A 19,012-nucleotide genomic window follows, 5' to 3' on the forward strand; every position below is an offset into this window, starting at 1 on the left:
CCATGTTCTGATGTTGCATGCTGAACCATTTGAGACAAAGCTTCTGAGCGCTGAATTATGCGTACTCTTTATATATTTCCTGAAAAGGAAATTGCATTGGATTAGAGTACCATATAATCTTAAGCAAAATTCATATTATTGTTATCATCAAAACTAAGATAATTGATCAGAACAAATCTTGTTCTAACAGGAGGTCCCAAAATATACTTCTTTTTGTCCAATTGTGCGTGACTCCGTATCCTTCAATTCGACATTCTTTGCCAGTATCTGTAAATTTTGGTAGCTCACTAACTTGTTCCCATATAGCCCATGGTGACAATCGAGGCGGAGGCGAATCTTTCACTCGTACATCTTTTTTAAAGTGTGTCATGTTTCTTCTATAGGAGTGATTTCGTGGTAGGAGTCTGCGGTGACAGTCAAACCACGAGCTTTCCCCACCTTTATCCAACGTGAACCCTTTGTTGTTTCCCATGCAATGCGGACAACCCATTTTGCCATGCGTACCCCAACCAGACAACATGCCATATGCTGGAAAGTCGTTGATGGTCCACATCAATGAAGCTCGCATTGTAAAGTTTTCTTTACGTGATATATCATAAGTCCATTGTCCAATCCACAATATCTTCAAATCATCAATTAAAGGTTGTAAATACACATCAATTCCCGCTTTTGGACTCGAAGGTCCTGGAATGACGCACGTCAAAAACATGTATGGTTTTGTAATGCACATCTCAGGAGGGAGGTTGTAAGGGGTTACAATAACTGGCGAACAAGAATACATACTTCCCGACGCTTGAACATAAGGAGTAAAACCATCTGAGCATAATCCAAGCCTGACATTTCTAGGTTCTGCGGCAAAATCAGGATGTATTCGATCAAAATGCTTCCATGCCTCGCCATCAAATGGATGCCGCATAGTGCCTGGACTTGTGTTATTTGTGTGATGCCATGTCATTTGACTTGCACTGTGCATTGAAGCAAACATTCTTTTTAACCTTGGTATTATTGGAAGATAAAACATGGACTTTACTGCTACACGGTCTTGATTAGTGTTAACGGCTCTACTGGGAACTTTATATCTTGAACTCATACAAAACTTACATTCCTCCAACAACCCATCTTGAGTACCAAACTCATTGTCGTAAAACAACATACAACCATTAATGCAACAATCAATCTTTCTTACTCTTAAGCCCAACTTCGACACCAACTTCTTTGCTTCATAAAATGTTGTAGGCAAGTTGTCTTTCATTGCAGTTGAGTCCAACATCATTTTTACGAAGAATTCCAAACACTGATCAGGAACATTCCAATTTGCCTTGGCGGCCAACAATCTCACACACATTGATAACTTTGAGTCAGACGATCCATCAAACAACAGCGTATTCATCTCATTCAACAACTGATAAAATTTCTGCGCTTCCTCATTCGGCAACTCTTCCCCACCAAAATCGTCAGGTTCATTATAGGTCACGTTCACACCAAAAGCATCCTCAACCATGTCACCAATCAGATTAAAGTTTTCCTCATATTCCATAGGCGGCCGACTACTTGAAGCATGAGAGTTGCTAGTCTCTGGTACGTTACTAGACAGTTCTTCACCGTTAAACGTCCAAACCCAATAATTTGCAATGAAACCCCTTCTATGCAAATGAGATGTTATTTCCTGTGGGTCACTAATTATTGGTCTACATTCACATTTAAGACAGGGACACCTAACTCCTCCTTCGCTTCGACATAATTCCTGAGCAAACGCCCAACTGATAAACCCTTCAACTCCTACTATAAAATTGGGTTTAAGTCCCATTCTTCCTAGAAATGTTCTATCGTACATCCAACTACGATAATACCGATAATATTCCATACTGCACATTTATACAATCATTGTCATTTTGAGTTAGTAATATTAATCAACTTAATATTATTCTTAGACGTATACTAGTTAATATTTACTATTCTTAAAAATATTATTTAATAACAATACTACTAATATTTTTAACTACACATGTTATATTGAACCTATGTTAAGCATAAAGTTACTGTTTTATTAACTACACATTTTAAGCTACACATATTGAAAATATTCTTTAAAAAAAATACGACTTTTAAATATTTACTATTATTAAAAATATTATTTTTGATTCAACTATTAAACATGTACCATATAAATATATATTACATATTAAAAAGTACTACTCATATAACACCATAGTTTATAAAGATAATAAATATAATTTTTTATTAAATATATAATATATTCTATTTACAAATTGTAAATTTATAATTTATAATTTTTTATTTTTAAATATTAATAATATATTGTAAACATAACTTTTACACTCATTAAGATTAATATGTATATTATTTTTAATAATAATTTCTATTTTTAAAAACAATAATATATATTACATATAAAACATATTCTATTAGAATTTTTTTAATAAACTATTTTTATCAAATATATATAAAAATGATGTATTTTTAATTATAGTTTGTTTATATTTCTATTTTTCAAAAAAATAACTTATTTTATATAAACATAAAAAATTCATAACTTATATGTATAAAAATATTTTCTTTTAAATATTTTATTTTCATAATTCATAATATAAAAATATTATCTTTTTATTATAAACATAAAAAATTTAATTTCTATATATGTAAAAATTAAATTTATAATAAAAATTAAATTCTATATAAAAATATAATAAATATTCTGTTTTTTTAAAATATAGTATAATATACCTAATAAACAAACATATTTAATAAACATATCTAATAAATAAATATATAAATATAATATATATTCAGTTTTTTTTAAAATATAGTATAATATTACTCATTATAATAAACAATATATATATATATTAAAAATTAAAAATGAAAACTTTATAATATACCTAATAAACAAACATATCTAATAAACATATCTAATAAACAAATATATAAATATAATATATATTTTGTTTTTTTTAAATATAGTATAATATTACTCATTATAATAAATAATATATATAATAAAAATTAAAAATTAAAACTTTATAATATACCTAATAAACAAACATATCTAATAAACATATATCAAATAAACATATCTAATAAACAAACATAACTAATAAACAATACCAATTTTATTTTCAACAAACACAAAAATTATCAAGTTAACTACAATACCTATTAAACAAATTTTATAAACAAACATATCAACAAACATACCTATTAAATCTATTTAAAATATACTACAATACACAAAAATAACTTACCTCTTCTTCAATCTACTCCTCCTTCTTCAATCTACAACCTTCTTCAATCTACTAATCTATACAAAAAAAAATCAAAAATTAACATCAAAATATATAATGAAATTATAAGAAAATAAACAAAATATCAAATGTAACCTTAACTACCTTTGAATTAAAAAAAAATTGGGATTGAATTGATCTTGGGAGAGAAGGGTTGGATTTTAGGAGAGAAAGGGTTCTGTTTCGTTTGTGCAGAAGAGAAAATGGAAGTTGTTCGTGAATGGTGGTGGAGGGAAGTGAGATGGTTATATTAATGGACAATGTAGCGACGTGGATTGCACATTGCTATTTGCCACGTGACATACACGTCGCAACATGGCAACGATCACATTCATCAATGCTTCTGCCTGCAAAGCTGCCACTGTGTCACATCAATGGAACGTTGTTTTTGATTTCTAAATGTAGCGACGTAATACTAACGTCACAACCAAATTTTTCAAAAATTTGAATATTCCCCCCATTTGAACGTTATGGGTTTTAATGAATTAATTTATGCAATTAATGTAGCGACGTGTATCCCGCTGTTGCACCCCAAAATTTGCCCTCCTAATTTTATTTCTACTTGGCTTATGACTTTGGATTCATCTGCATACTTTCTTATCGTTCATTTATTTTAGGGTAAAATCATTTATTCATCTGCATCATGTGTGGCATTATTAGGTCGAGGGTTGGCTTACATATATTGGATTCTTATAAGTTCACCTGATCAAATATTGCTCCTTATGTTGCGAGCTATCTTGGTTCCAGTTTTCTCAAGGAAAGAAGTTTTAGAAGAAATGCATGTCGGAAAAGGAGTGAAATTGAAAATATTCATTGGAGTTGACTTTTGGTCAACCGAGTCAACCATGGAGGGTTGAGTTTTGTTGACCAAGTCACATTAACCTCTTCTTTAGTACTTGACTATAACCATATTTTGGAAGTATTTTATTCAACAAAGAAGGGAAATCATTCATTTTATTATTATTTGAAATACAAAGTCAGACTCAAGTTCAATCACATACTACAAGGAATTCAATTACAAAACTGTTCTGTTACAAAAGGGAACAGGAAGCTACATGAAAATCCATGTTGACCAAAAGTCAAACAAATTTCCTAGAAGCCTACTGTCCCTAAATCTTCAGTTCTTCAAGTTATCTCCAAATTATTTTCATGAGCCAAGTAACTCCATATGTGCCGCAATCCGCACCTCACGCTCTTGCCAATTTGCAACCTGCCATTCATAAAATACAAAAGTATCACCAAGTCAATCCAAAGAAACAACCCATGTCATGTATCACATTAACATACCATTCAAATTCTATTGCCTAACCATTACTGCCACATGTAGAAAACACCTAGCAATTGGAACATTAGTTCAAGAAATGGGTTCTTTGACTGTACTTGTCCTGTTCAGTTTTGTGATCAAGTTTGAAGATGGACTTTCTTTCTGCTACGGTATCTTTGTATTTCATTAAACTATATGCAAATTCTCCTAACTCTACGTATGCAAAAGCCAGTAGCGATACCTATCCTAACAAAATGTACCATGCCTTCAAATGGCTCTGAACACATCATGACAGCAGAAACGGTTCAGCAAGTATTGTGGTACACATGCTATATCGTCACGACAGTACAAGCTCACATACTGAATGCGACTAACTGCAAACTCAAAAAGTAAAGAATTCAAATCAAGATGCAGTTTAACACCAATGTCTTACCACACAAACAATTTCAGGGCAGCCATACGCATCACATAACCGGTATCGGTCCGAAGAAGAGTTCTGTTTCAGGATACCCAACTCTGAATTTCCCTAAACTCAACTAGTCCTAACCCTCTAACTGTTTTACAAACCTTTCCCAACTGTCAAAAAAACTAACAAAACCCTTCAACCAATTTCCAATTGCATAACTAACTTTATGTAACAAACTTTCAAATACCAACCACCAAAACAGAAATCTAATTTCCCCTAACAGTTTCTAACAACCTGTTATAACCAACTTCCAACCATCACTAACTGAATCATAACTACCTAGTACTTCTAACAGTTACAACAGAATTCTAACCTCTCCCTAATTTCTCTAACTGATTTAACCACCTCTAACAACCTTGTAACTTACTAACAACCCTAACTAACTTCCCAAAGTCGGTTACAAAACTCTAACAGATAACAGAATTTTGAAAAAGGAGGAGGAGAGGGAATTAACTGAAATCAAGAGTTGAACTCACCTCATAACCGGGAATTCTCTTCATCATCAATCTCTATTTAAACAGAACTCCACCCAATTCAAAGTTTCCTCCACCATTCTTGCTCATCTCCACTCTGTTTCCATCTCTGAACCACCTTCAAGCTCTCTTCAATCTCCCATTCTCCATCACTTTTCTCACTTCACCACCATTTTCAGTCTCCACCATCTTTCAGAACCACAATTCCCCACCATTCATCATCTCCATCTCTAACTCTTCACTTCATCACCATAACCATCATAACTTCATCATCTTCCATCCTCCAACCATAACCAAAAACCAGAACCAATCTTCATCAATCACCATAACCGTTCCCTTCAACCTTCAAATCATCATAGCTTGCATCTTTCTGAATTCAAGAAAAAATATGAGAAAACATACACAAAAAACTCTCGATATCTATTTCACTGAATTCACAATTCTGCAGAAAATCATACAAGGGAACTCACCACAATCTGAACTTGAACTATCTCCTTGGCGCCTCAATCTTCAACTCTCAACTCGTCTTTCTTCATCATCGCATCAGCAACCTTCAATCATCAATCGCAACATCGCAACCCTCGTCATCAATAATCTTTCGATCTGATTCAAGAAAGGAAGCGCAATAAAAAAGGAAAGAAGAGCTGAAGGAGTTTGATTCGGAGACTAGGAATCGAAGACTTAAAAGTGTGAGATCCTCTGGACTTCAGTTCATCTTCATCGTCACCTAAGCTTCTCCGGTCGAATCGAGCATGGAGAGTGTGATTTCGGATTAGAGAAGGAAGAGATCGGAGTGAGAACGCGAGTAAGATGGGAACGAAAAGCGGCGTCGTTGTTCGCGGTGACGGTTGAGTGAAGAGAGTATCCGGCCGCCGTTTGGTCTTGCGAGGAAGGAGAACGTCGCTCTTCAATAATCCCAAAGGTCACAATGTACAAACCTAATTTCCATCTTTCGTTTACTTTTCTTTTTTCTAATTATTTGTTTTTCTTTTAATTTAATTATTCTGAATAACAATAACTGGATCAATACAAGGAAATGCTCTTGGGCCAATTGCTTCCTACACCCCTGAAGGCCCATATGCACCATTTTTGGTGTGCTGAGAAAACATGAACAAAAAACAAACTCTGTTGGGCTATCCTGGTTGGGCCCTACGCCCAGTTACTCTTCACAATCCCATTTTCACTGTTCACCCCCCTGTTTATATCTTTTATTTAGGTTTAATTAGTTTTTTTCACCAATTTCTTTTAGATGATAAAATACTATTTTCTCCTACTAATTTTAGACTTTAATACAATCTTTTGACATATAAAAATAATCAACAAATAAACATTAGTTTAGGCTTTTATTTCATTTCTTTTTGCTTGATCAAATTCTTGTCTTTTTGGCACATAAAAAACCATAAAAATAATAGTATTTTAAATTCGATTTTTGTACTATTTTGCATTGTTCACTTTCATGTCTTGTACCATATTTTCAAGTGTTTATGTTAGCCATTTTACACTAATTCTTGTATCGTTATTTACTTGTATTTTTACTTGTAATTTCGATCTCCGCTTATGCTTATATTCTCATGTCGCTTTTTGCTCCTAACCATTAGGTAGAAACCATGACAACTTTAGGAATTAGAGGTTCCCATCATATTAGGCTAGTTTTCATCTTAGGCTAGTTTTGTTTATTTTCCTTTTCAACTTTAAAACACTTAACAAAGGAAGAGGCGAATCACATTAAAAGTGGGAGAGAAACGAGTGGGATTTATTCCCTAATCTGTTTCTCGAACACTTAGTGAGAGAGAAATGAGTGGGATCCATTCCCTAATCTGTTTCTCGATCACTACAAAGAGAAATGAGTGGGATTCATTCCCTAATCTGTTTCTCGATTATTAGAGAAGTGAGTGGGATTCATTCCCTAATCTGTTTCTCTATCCATGTAGAGAAATGAGTGGGATTCATTCCCTAATCTGTTTCTTTGACATCATACATTCTATGTGATTCAACTCGCAGATTAAAATCCCTTAAAAATCATCAATAAAAAACATTTAAAATACTTAATAAAGGCTCAGACCTAAACAAAGTAATGAAGTGGTGCGAAACCTTGTATTGGGTTTTGTTCATCATGAAGTTACATAAAAAACACAAACCAATCCTCTCTCTTCTTTCTCTTGCCTCCGAGGCATTCTTTCTCTTGCCTTCAGGGCATTCTTTCTCCTAACGGACACGTTATTTCCGCTCCATTCCCAGCTTAAGACTCCAGAGGTCGAGCAGCGGAGTGTGAATGTAACTGTTCAACTAAAAAACACAAAAGCAAACAAAAACTAAAGAGCCGAACTACGGCGCTCTGATTCCTGAAAAGGATACGTAGGCATTAGGTCGCGGGGCCTAAGCGAGCACAACTATTTATAAACCTTATTTTCCCCGTGTTTCTTCTTTCATTTGCATGCATTCCCTTAGTAATTAAGCTTTAGATTTATACACCCTTAGAATAGAACAAACATAAGTGGATCCTGTGGAGTACCACAGACGTGAGGGGTGCTAATACCTTCCCCTTGCGTAACCGACTTCTTACCTGATCTCTGATTGCAAGACCTTTTCTTATCCATTTCTTATTCCAGGTTTTCTGATATTCCTTTCCCTCTTTGGGATAAATATATTGGTGGCGACTCTGTTGTTTATTTTCGCGAGCGTGCGACAGCTGGAGACTCTGCTGGGGATCTAGCTTAGTCGATCCTAGCTTGTGTTTGCTTTCTTTTCTTTGGGTGTTCATTTATTGATTTATTGCTTTATTGCTTTACCGCTTTATTGCTTTATTTCTTTATGCCTTGCATATCATGACTATTTATTGCTCGCATATCATGTTTATTTTCTCGCATCCTGGACTATATTATGGGTCCCCGTGGGGGCCACATATTTTCTCTGTTTGCAGGTTGGGTGGGATTTCTATGAGGTAAAAGGCCCAATACCCAGGCCAGAGTGATACATAGGCTACCTAGGATAGAGTGGATAGTCATGACGCCAACAGAATGTCAGGTTCTGTTGATTGCGATCATGAGACCCACGACCAGTCGAGGTTCAAATGGGATACCATCGTTGGCATGTATTTGCAACGATGATGGTGTCTCAGGAGAACTGTTAACGCTGGTGACCTTTTTGACCTACCATATACTAGATCCTACCTGAGAGAGGGGTTGGGAAATTTTGTTTTGCAGGAAAACATGCCTCCATCCTACCCCATGCCCATTCAGACTATCCATCATAATCAACGTCGAACCTCTGAATCTGGAGGGTTCGACCTTATGTGACTTATGCAAAGGTTATCTATCTTGAATCAACGTCGAACCTCTAAATCTGGAGGATTCGACCATCTTTGACTTATACAGAAGTTCTACATCAGTTATCTATCAGAATCAATCAACGTCGAACCTCTGAATCTGGAGGGTTCGACCATCTTTGACTTATGCACCGCCTATTTATCCAGAAAGCAACGTCGAACCTCTGAATCTGGAGGATTCGACCATACCTTATTGACCATGAGAAGTTGTTATCCAAGAGGCCTTGATCCTTGATCTTGATTTATGATACATTTGCATCTTCATTAACATTTTTGCATTCATGCATGTGCATCCATGGTTATCAAGACTCTTACCACTCTTCCTCTCCATCAGATCAGTCAAGACGATTCCTCCACACCGATATCTGACAAGAGCTCACAGAAGAAGAATCATGGAGAATTACGAACAAGATCAAGCTGCCATTAGAGAAGAGATGGATCAAATGAAAACTAAGGTCGATGCTATCCTGGAAGCTATCCAAGCCTTGCGAACTGAAAGGGTTCCTGCTACACAAGAGATTCCCATTGATGCTAATCAAGCTGCTGCTAGTCAACCTGATGTCATTCCACCTTCTACTAATCCACCTGAGTTCCAACCAAGGACTAATGCTACTCTCGGAATGCCATTTAGCTTCATGACTGCTGATACTCTTGGAGCTTCAAACCAAGGAGGGTCCATGCCCTTAACCTCTGGAGTGCCAACTATGACTGGGCCTGTTTTCCCATTTCCTGTGCCACCTTCTCAAACAGAGATTCCTATTCCTGCTTTCTGTGGTACTCGTTCTGCTAATCCAGAAATGCAAACAATACCAACTGCTGAAAGAGCTCGACCCGTTGAGAAATCTGCTGAGAAGTACAAAATCCTTGAGGAAAGAATTCGAGCCATTGAAGGATTTAGTGCCTATGGGATGGATGCTGAGGATATGTGTCTAGTTCCTAATCTGGTTGTCCCTCCTAAGTTCAAGACTCCCGACTTCCAGAAGTACAAGGGTTTGAGCTGTCCGAAGAGCCATATCGTCATGTATTGTCGTAAGATGGCTTCTCACATCCACAACGACTCATTGCTCATTCACTGCTTCCAAGATAGCTTATCTGGGGCATCTCTGAACTGGTATATGAATCTGGAGCGTAATAGAATCCGATCTTGGAAGGATTTGTCTGATGCTTTCCTCAAGCAATATCAGTATAACATTGACATGGCACCGACTAGGTTGCAACTTCAAAATCAAGTGCAAAGGACCAATGAGACATTCAAAGAGTATGCTCAAAGGTGGAGAGAAATGGCTGCTCAAGTGAATCCACAACTTTCTGAATCCGAACTGGTTGACATGTTCATGAACACTCTTCAAGGACATTACTATGAGAGAATGGTTGGTAGTGTTTCTTCTGGTTTCTCCGATCTAGTCAGGATTGGTGAAAGAATTGAGAATGGTTTGAAAATTGGTAAGATCCAGAATCCCGCCAATGCTGCTGCTTCAAACCAATATGGGTACAAGAAACCTCAGGGTAACTTTGTCAAGAAGAAAGAAGGCGAGACCAGTGCCACCTATGCTCAAGATCAAGCTCCTTGCTATCAAGTGGCCGCCACCGCCCCTCAAGCTTATGTGGCACCTGTTGGTCAACAACCTTGGGTCCCTTATCAACAATATGTCCAACAACAAGGTTATCAGCAGAGACAGGGTCAACAGAGGCAGAATAGGCCTAAAAGGGTGTATGATCGTGTACCAATGACCTATAGCCAACTTCTCGCCGCCTTGCTTGATCAGAAGCTGATTCAATTAGCTGAAGCGAGGCCCCCTCCTAATCCTCTCCCTCCAAATTACAAGATTAATGCCAAGTGTGAATTCCACTCTGGAGGATCTGGTCACACCACTGAAGAGTGCAGAGTTCTCAAAGACAAGGTTCAGGATCTGCTTGATGCAAAGGAGATTACATTCACACCGGTGGCACCTAATGTGGTCAATAATCCCATGCCACCTCACAATGGAGCTTCCACCAGTGGACCATGAAGACTTTATATTTGTCAGAAAACATTTCATTTGCATTAGAATAAGGCCAAACTTGCCATTGTATAGATTTCTTTAGTATTTTCAATTGTACTACTTTTGTTGTTATCAAGTACTATCCATTGTAAGAAACTCATTCTGTTTGAATAAATAAAAATGTAATATACATGTTTTTCTCAAATCATTTCATCTTTGTCATGATGTTCATTGATACTTCACTCATTTGTCTTAAGCAACTAAAAAAGGAGAATGATGAAAATTCAAAAACACATGAACTACTAATTGTATACTTTTGGAACAAAGACCCTGCTGAGGATGTACAGGCATTGTTTCAATTCCTAAACACCGGAGTTATAAGGGAGCGAAACCTTCGTAAACCCCTTTGAGCCTATGGAGTAGTAGTTTCTTTTCAAAAAAATTCAAAACCCTCAATATTAACCAGGGGAAGGGTAGTCTTCAGTTAGTGCGACCGAGCGCTCGACTTTCAGGTATTCCATCAGAGGATCGATCATATTTCATCTCTCACAACAAAAGAAGAAGAGCACAATCCACAATGGATGTCTCTCATTCATTAAGAAGAAGGCAGTCACAACCTTTCCATCAAGTCAATCACAAAAGTCATACAACTTGTTCCCGAACGAGACAAAAAGAATAAAAAAAAAAGAAAGTTATGAATCATGATCAAAAGAAAAAAGAAAGAAGCAATAGCCCGCTAAGTCAAAAAAATAGAAAAGCTTTGAAGCAAACGACTCAGGCAAAAATTAGGGCATATCCCGCTGGACAACGAAAACCAAATTCAAAAGAAACTTTTTGTCCAGGCAAAAATTAGGGAAAGCAAAAGGCAAAGCAAAAGAAAAATCCTCCAAGGGGCAAGTTGTTGTAACCATCAACAAAAGCACCAAAGGGTGACTGCCACCTCCATCAAAGCTATAAAGGATCCTCATCCATTGCAATCCTTCCTGAAAGGTGAATACTCGTGTCAAACTATCTGAACATAGGCTGGAGAACATCACGAAGAAGGGGTGGGTTAAGTAGAACTTGAGCCTTTATCCTTTGTTTCTTAAACCGTGAACCCGGCCACGTTACAACCCTCAAAAGTCCTAATTGAAGCAGGGTTCGTTCCGAAAGCATACAAACTGTAAAATCATGTCAAAACTGACTCCTAATGTTGCTGTGTCATTTGTGTTAGTATCAATACAACATTTTGACAAATAAAACTTTTCTTTGAGATTAACATGTGCATTGCATTCTCATTATCTTTCTCAAAACAGAATCGTCTCTAATCAGAAAGTAAGTACTTGATACCAAGGAAAGTTCAACATTGAAATTCCATCGAGTAATCTTACAAGGGGCAAAGTTTGGTCATCCACTAAGCAAATACCTAAAGAATCCATTAAGTGGAAGAATTCCTTTCAATCTGAGGCATTCATTCCATGATCAACGCTGGGGCAGACCATTTCAATCTCCATGATTCAAGCATCATCAAAGTTATATCTCAAGAGATCCTGCAATCTGGGGCAAGCTAGTAACAATTCATCTCTTCATCTTCAAGCAAGTGTCAGATATCGAGATAAGTGTCGAGGAGTCAAGCCACACTTCACCTTCACAAGTTTTATCCTTCAAGCAACAACCTTCCTGCAAGGAACCCTCCATTCACTCCTTGTATCATGGAAACAATCATTCCATTCATAATCATACATACATCATGCATATCCTTGCATTTTCATTATCATTTCTCCCGCATGATCCAATCACCAACAAATCAGGGGCATCCACCCCACCTTGATTCCCAAATAGAGTTTCAGAACTCCACCTAATCTATTCCACATCAAAGCAGAAATCCTAATCAATCAGTACACTGCATATATAACTCATTGCATTGCATCTCCAGAAGTGCATAAAATAAATCAAACATTTGCATGTGAAGTATAAGCCAAGTTACTCATCAGATGAGGTTCCTACAAGCAATCAATTGATATTCCACTGGATCACTCAGAGTTACCATTGTGGTGTCATCTCCCATAGTCAATCATGTTTGTCTTTCTTCAACCCAGAGTTGATGTCTTTGTGTTCAACCCAGAGTTGATTTTCCTTTCATCTTTTAACCCCGAGTTAATTATCTTTTCCCACTCAACCCAGAGTTGACGGTTATCCTTTGTTCAATCCAGAATTGATTATCCTTTTCCCACTCAACCCAGAGTTGACGGTTATCCTTATTTCAACCCAGAGTTGATCCTTCCCTTTTCCCACTCAACCCAGAGTTGACGGTTATTCCTTGTCAATTTCCTTTCCCACTCAACCCAGAGTTGATGGTTATCTTTTATCCTTTTCCCACTCAACCCAGAGTTGACGGTTATCTTCTACTCAACCCAGAGTTGATCTTTTTCCCACTCAACCCAGAGTTGACGGTTATTTCTTATTCAATCCAGAATTGATTTGTCTTTCCCACTCAACCCAGAGTTGACGGTTATCTTTTATTCAACCCAGAGTTGATCCTTGTCTTTCTTTCCCACTCAACCCAGAGTTGACAGTTATCTTTCCCCTTTTCCCACTCAACCCAGAGTTGATGGTTATCTCTTGTTCAATCTATAATTAATTCCTTTTCCCTCTCACCCAGAGTTGACGGTTATCTGTTGTCCTTTCCCACTCAACCCAGAGTTGACGGTTATTCCTTGTTAATTTCTTTTTTCCACTCAACCCAGAGTTGACGGTTATCTTTTCTCTCTTCCCACTCAACCCAGAGTTGAAGGTTATCCTTTGTTCAATCCAGAATTGAATTTCATTTCCTTTCCCACTCAACCTAGAGTTGACGGTTATTTCTAATTGTTCATCCTTCCTTCTCTCAACCCAGAGTTGATGTCTATCTCTTGTTTTCAACCCAGAGTTGATTTTCTTTCTTTCTTTCTCAACCCATAGTTGATGCCTATATCTTGTCCCACTAATACTGATTTCCCTTTTCTTTCTCAATCCAGAGTTGATGCTGACCTCTTATTCAACCCCGAGTTGACTTCCCTTTATTCTTCGACCCAAAGTTGACCCACTTTTCTTTTTCAACCCAGAGTTGATGTTTATTTCATTTCTAACCCAGAGTTAATTTGATTAATCCAGAATTGATACATTCTTCCTCAATGGAGTTGACACCATCTTTTCCCCCAGTGGATCCTATCTCTCATCAGGCAAATTTTCAGGTTCACATGGTAATTAATCTTCTTCTACCTTGATTGCTCAAAAGGCTAACGCCAATCTCTCATTCAGGTTTAAGATGATTAAATAGGGGCAGCTGTTGCACCCCAAAATTTGCCCTCCTAATTTTATTTCTACTTGGCTTATGACTTTGGATTCATCTGCATACTTTCTTATCGTTCATTTATTTTAGGGTAAAATCATTTATTCATCTGCATCATGTGTGGCATTATTAGGTCGAGGGTTGGCTTACATATATTGGATTCTTATAAGTTCACCTGATCAAATATTGCTCCTTATGTTGCGAGCTATCTTGGTTCCAGTTTTCTCAAGGAAAGAAGTTTTAGAAGAAATGCATGTCGGAAAAGGAGTGAAATTGAAAATATTCATTGGAGTTGACTTTTGGTCAACCGAGTCAACCATGGAGGGTTGAGTTTTGTTGACCAAGTCACATTAACCTCTTCTTTAGTACTTGACTATAACCATATTTTGGAAGTATTTTATTCAACAAAGAAGGGAAATCATTCATTTTATTATTATTTGAAATACAAAGTCAGACTCAAGTTCAATCACATACTACAAGGAATTCAATTACAAAACTGTTCTGTTACAAAAGGGAACAGGAAGCTACATGAAAATCCATGTTGACCAAAAGTCAAACAAATTTCCTAGAAGCCTACTGTCCCTAAATCTTCAGTTCTTCAAGTTATCTCCAAATTATTTTCATGAGCCAAGTAACTCCATATGTGCCGCAATCCGCACCTCACGCTCTTGCCAATTTGCAACCTGCCATTCATAAAATACAAAAGTATCACCAAGTCAATCCAAAGAAACAACCCATGTCATGTATCACATTAACATACCATTCAAATTCTATTGCCTAACCATTACTGCCACATGTAGAAAACACCTAGCAATTGGAACATTAGTTCAAGAAATGGGTTCTTTGACTGTACTTGTCCTGTTCAGTTTTGTGATCAAGTTTGAAGATGGACTTTCTTTCTGCTACGGTATCTTTGTATTTCATTAAACTATATGCAAATTCTCCTAACTCTACGTATGCAAAAGCCAGTAGCGATACCTATCCTAACAAAATGTACCATGCCTTCAAATGGCTCTGAACACATCATGACAGCAGAAACGGTTCAGCAAGTATTGTGGTACACATGCTATATCGTCACGACAGTACAAGCTCACATACTGAATGCGACTAACTGCAAACTCAAAAAGTAAAGAATTCAAATCAAGATGCAGTTTAACACCAATGTCTTACCACACAAACAATTTCAGGGCAGCCATACGCATCACATAACCGGTATCGGTCCGAAGAAGAGTTCTGTTTCAGGATACCCAACTCTGAATTTCCCTAAACTCAACTAGTCCTAACCCTCTAACTGTTTTACAAACCTTTCCCAACTGTCAAAAAAACTAACAAAACCCTTCAACCAATTTCCAATTGCATAACTAACTTTATGTAACAAACTTTCAAATACCAACCACCAAAACAGAAATCTAATTTCCCCTAACAGTTTCTAACAACCTGTTATAACCAACTTCCAACCATCACTAACTGAATCATAACTACCTAGTACTTCTAACAGTTACAACAGAATTCTAACCTCTCCCTAATTTCTCTAACTGATTTAACCACCTCTAACAACCTTGTAACTTACTAACAACCCTAACTAACTTCCCAAAGTCGGTTACAAAACTCTAACAGATAACAGAATTTTGAAAAAGGAGGAGGAGAGGGAATTAACTGAAATCAAGAGTTGAACTCACCTCATAACCGGGAATTCTCTTCATCATCAATCTCTATTTAAACAGAACTCCACCCAATTCAAAGTTTCCTCCACCATTCTTGCTCATCTCCACTCTGTTTCCATCTCTGAACCACCTTCAAGCTCTCTTCAATCTCCCATTCTCCATCACTTTTCTCACTTCACCACCATTTTCAGTCTCCACCATCTTTCAGAACCACAATTCCCCACCATTCATCATCTCCATCTCTAACTCTTCACTTCATCACCATAACCATCATAACTTCATCATCTTCCATCCTCCAACCATAACCAAAAACCAGAACCAATCTTCATCAATCACCATAACCGTTCCCTTCAACCTTCAAATCATCATAGCTTGCATCTTTCTGAATTCAAGAAAAAATATGAGAAAACATACACAAAAAACTCTCGATATCTATTTCACTGAATTCACAATTCTGCAGAAAATCATACAAGGGAACTCACCACAATCTGAACTTGAACTATCTCCTTGGCGCCTCAATCTTCAACTCTCAACTCGTCTTTCTTCATCATCGCATCAGCAACCTTCAATCATCAATCGCAACATCGCAACCCTCGTCATCAATAATCTTTCGATCTGATTCAAGAAAGGAAGCGCAATAAAAAAGGAAAGAAGAGCTGAAGGAGTTTGATTCGGAGACTAGGAATCGAAGACTTAAAAGTGTGAGATCCTCTGGACTTCAGTTCATCTTCATCGTCACCTAAGCTTCTCCGGTCGAATCGAGCATGGAGAGTGTGATTTCGGATTAGAGAAGGAAGAGATCGGAGTGAGAACGCGAGTAAGATGGGAACGAAAAGCGGCGTCGTTGTTCGCGGTGACGGTTGAGTGAAGAGAGTATCCGGCCGCCGTTTGGTCTTGCGAGGAAGGAGAACGTCGCTCTTCAATAATCCCAAAGGTCACAATGTACAAACCTAATTTCCATCTTTCGTTTACTTTTCTTTTTTCTAATTATTTGTTTTTCTTTTAATTTAATTATTCTGAATAACAATAACTGGATCAATACAAGGAAATGCTCTTGGGCCAATTGCTTCCTACACCCCTGAAGGCCCATATGCACCATTTTTGGTGTGCTGAGAAAACATGAACAAAAAACAAACTCTGTTGGGCTATCCTGGTTGGGCCCTACGCCCAGTTACTCTTCACAATCCCATTTTCACTGTTCACCCCCCTGTTTATATCTTTTATTTAGGTTTAATTAGTTTTTTTCACCAATTTCTTTTAGATGATAAAATACTATTTTCTCCTACTAATTTTAGACTTTAATACAATCTTTTGACATATAAAAATAATCAACAAATAAACATTAGTTTAGGCTTTTATTTCATTTCTTTTTGCTTGATCAAATTCTTGTCTTTTTGGCACATAAAAAACCATAAAAATAATAGTATTTTAAATTCGATTTTTGTACTATTTTGCATTGTTCACTTTCATGTCTTGTACCATATTTTCAAGTGTTTATGTTAGCCATTTTACACTAATTCTTGTATCGTTATTTACTTGTATTTTTACTTGTAATTTCGATCTCCGCTTATGCTTATATTCTCATGTCGCTTTTTGCTCCTAACCATTAGGTAGAAACCATGACAACTTTAGGAATTAGAGGTTCCCATCATATTAGGCTAGTTTTCATCTTAGGCTAGTTTTGTTTATTTTCCTTTTCAACTTTAAAACACTTAACAAAGGAAGAGGCGAATCACATTAAAAGTGGGAGAGAAACGAGTGGGATTTATTCCCTAATCTGTTTCTCGAACACTTAGTGAGAGAGAAATGAGTGGGATCCATTCCCTAATCTGTTTCTCGATCACTACAAAGAGAAATGAGTGGGATTCATTCCCTAATCTGTTTCTCGATTATTAGAGAAGTGAGTGGGATTCATTCCCTAATCTGTTTCTCTATCCATGTAGAGAAATGAGTGGGATTCATTCCCTAATCTGTTTCTTTGACATCATACATTCTATGTGATTCAACTCGCAGATTAAAATCCCTTAAAAATCATCAATAAAAAACATTTAAAATACTTAATAAAGGCTCAGACCTAAACAAAGTAATGAAGTGGTGCGAAACCTTGTATTGGGTTTTGTTCATCATGAAGTTACATAAAAAACACAAACCAATCCTCTCTCTTCTTTCTCTTGCCTCCGAGGCATTCTTTCTCTTGCCTTCAGGGCATTCTTTCTCCTAACGGACACGTTATTTCCGCTCCATTCCCAGCTTAAGACTCCAGAGGTCGAGCAGCGGAGTGTGAATGTAACTGTTCAACTAAAAAACACAAAAGCAAACAAAAACTAAAGAGCCGAACTACGGCGCTCTGATTCCTGAAAAGGATACGTAGGCATTAGGTCGCGGGGCCTAAGCGAGCACAACTATTTATAAACCTTATTTTCCCCGTGTTTCTTCTTTCATTTGCATGCATTCCCTTAGTAATTAAGCTTTAGATTTATACACCCTTAGAATAGAACAAACATAAGTGGATCCTGTGGAGTACCACAGACGTGAGGGGTGCTAATACCTTCCCCTTGCGTAACCGACTTCTTACCTGATCTCTGATTGCAAGACCTTTTCTTATCCATTTCTTATTCCAGGTTTTCTGATATTCCTTTCCCTCTTTGGGATAAATATATTGGTGGCGACTCTGTTGTTTATTTTCGCGAGCGTGCGACACCCACGTCGCAATTGTTTTTCACATTGCCCCATGTCTGACTTCTAATCACTTTAAGTCTGTAAAGTGATTTAATATTAAAATATAGGTGGCAATGTTAAACTCACGTTGCAACAAGCATTTTGGAGCCACGTGTTTTCCACGTCGCTAATTATGTCGCTGGGGAGGAATTTTTTTGTAGTGTTAAGGGTGTGGGCATAGTCCCATATTCCTTTGTATCATTTGGGTCATCACTGTTACAATATATATATATATATATATATATATATATATATATATATATATATATATATATATATATATATCGCATATTTAATCAACTGAAATAATAGGTGATATTTATGTGCCTGTATTTTTTTTATTAAAAACATTTCACTAAGGTCCATAATAGCAACCTTACACTATGCCAAAAAGGCCTTTAGACAACGCTTTTATACAAGCGCTGCTATACGTAAAATAAAAAAACACGGAAAATGTATAATAAAATGAGTAAAAGCGCTGCTAAAAGGCCAACCTTAGACAACGCTT

At 36.7% G+C, this 19,012-nt stretch overlaps 2 long non-coding RNA genes across 8 annotated transcripts; both read right to left on the reverse strand.

Moving 5' to 3' along the window:
* Nucleotides 1-4,224: 4,224 nt before the first annotated feature.
* On the reverse strand, nucleotides 4,225-6,670 carry LOC131652543 (uncharacterized). Of its 4 annotated transcripts, none has more exons than XR_009298739.1 (3): nucleotides 5,976-6,639; nucleotides 4,808-5,875; nucleotides 4,225-4,512 (listed from the first exon to the last, which is right to left on the reverse strand). It is a non-coding gene; the product is annotated as an uncharacterized LOC131652543 (long non-coding RNA). The 4 variants fall into 4 exon arrangements; XR_009298738.1 differs by having other exon boundaries at nucleotides 4,225-4,940; nucleotides 5,509-5,875; nucleotides 5,976-6,521; XR_009298737.1 differs by having other exon boundaries at nucleotides 5,509-5,875; nucleotides 5,976-6,503.
* A 7,847-nt stretch (nucleotides 6,671-14,517) lies between these two features.
* On the reverse strand, nucleotides 14,518-16,986 carry LOC131652542 (uncharacterized). Of its 4 annotated transcripts, none has more exons than XR_009298734.1 (3): nucleotides 16,269-16,961; nucleotides 15,101-16,168; nucleotides 14,518-14,805 (listed from the first exon to the last, which is right to left on the reverse strand). It is a non-coding gene; the product is annotated as an uncharacterized LOC131652542 (long non-coding RNA). The 4 variants fall into 4 exon arrangements; XR_009298735.1 differs by having other exon boundaries at nucleotides 14,518-15,233; nucleotides 15,802-16,168; nucleotides 16,269-16,813; XR_009298733.1 differs by having other exon boundaries at nucleotides 15,802-16,168; nucleotides 16,269-16,796.
* Between the last annotated feature and the right edge of the window lie 2,026 nt (nucleotides 16,987-19,012).

This window comes from Vicia villosa, linkage group LG2 (assembly GCF_029867415.1).
Source record: "Vicia villosa cultivar HV-30 ecotype Madison, WI linkage group LG2, Vvil1.0, whole genome shotgun sequence".
Lineage (NCBI taxonomy): Eukaryota > Viridiplantae > Streptophyta > Magnoliopsida > Fabales > Fabaceae > Vicia > Vicia villosa.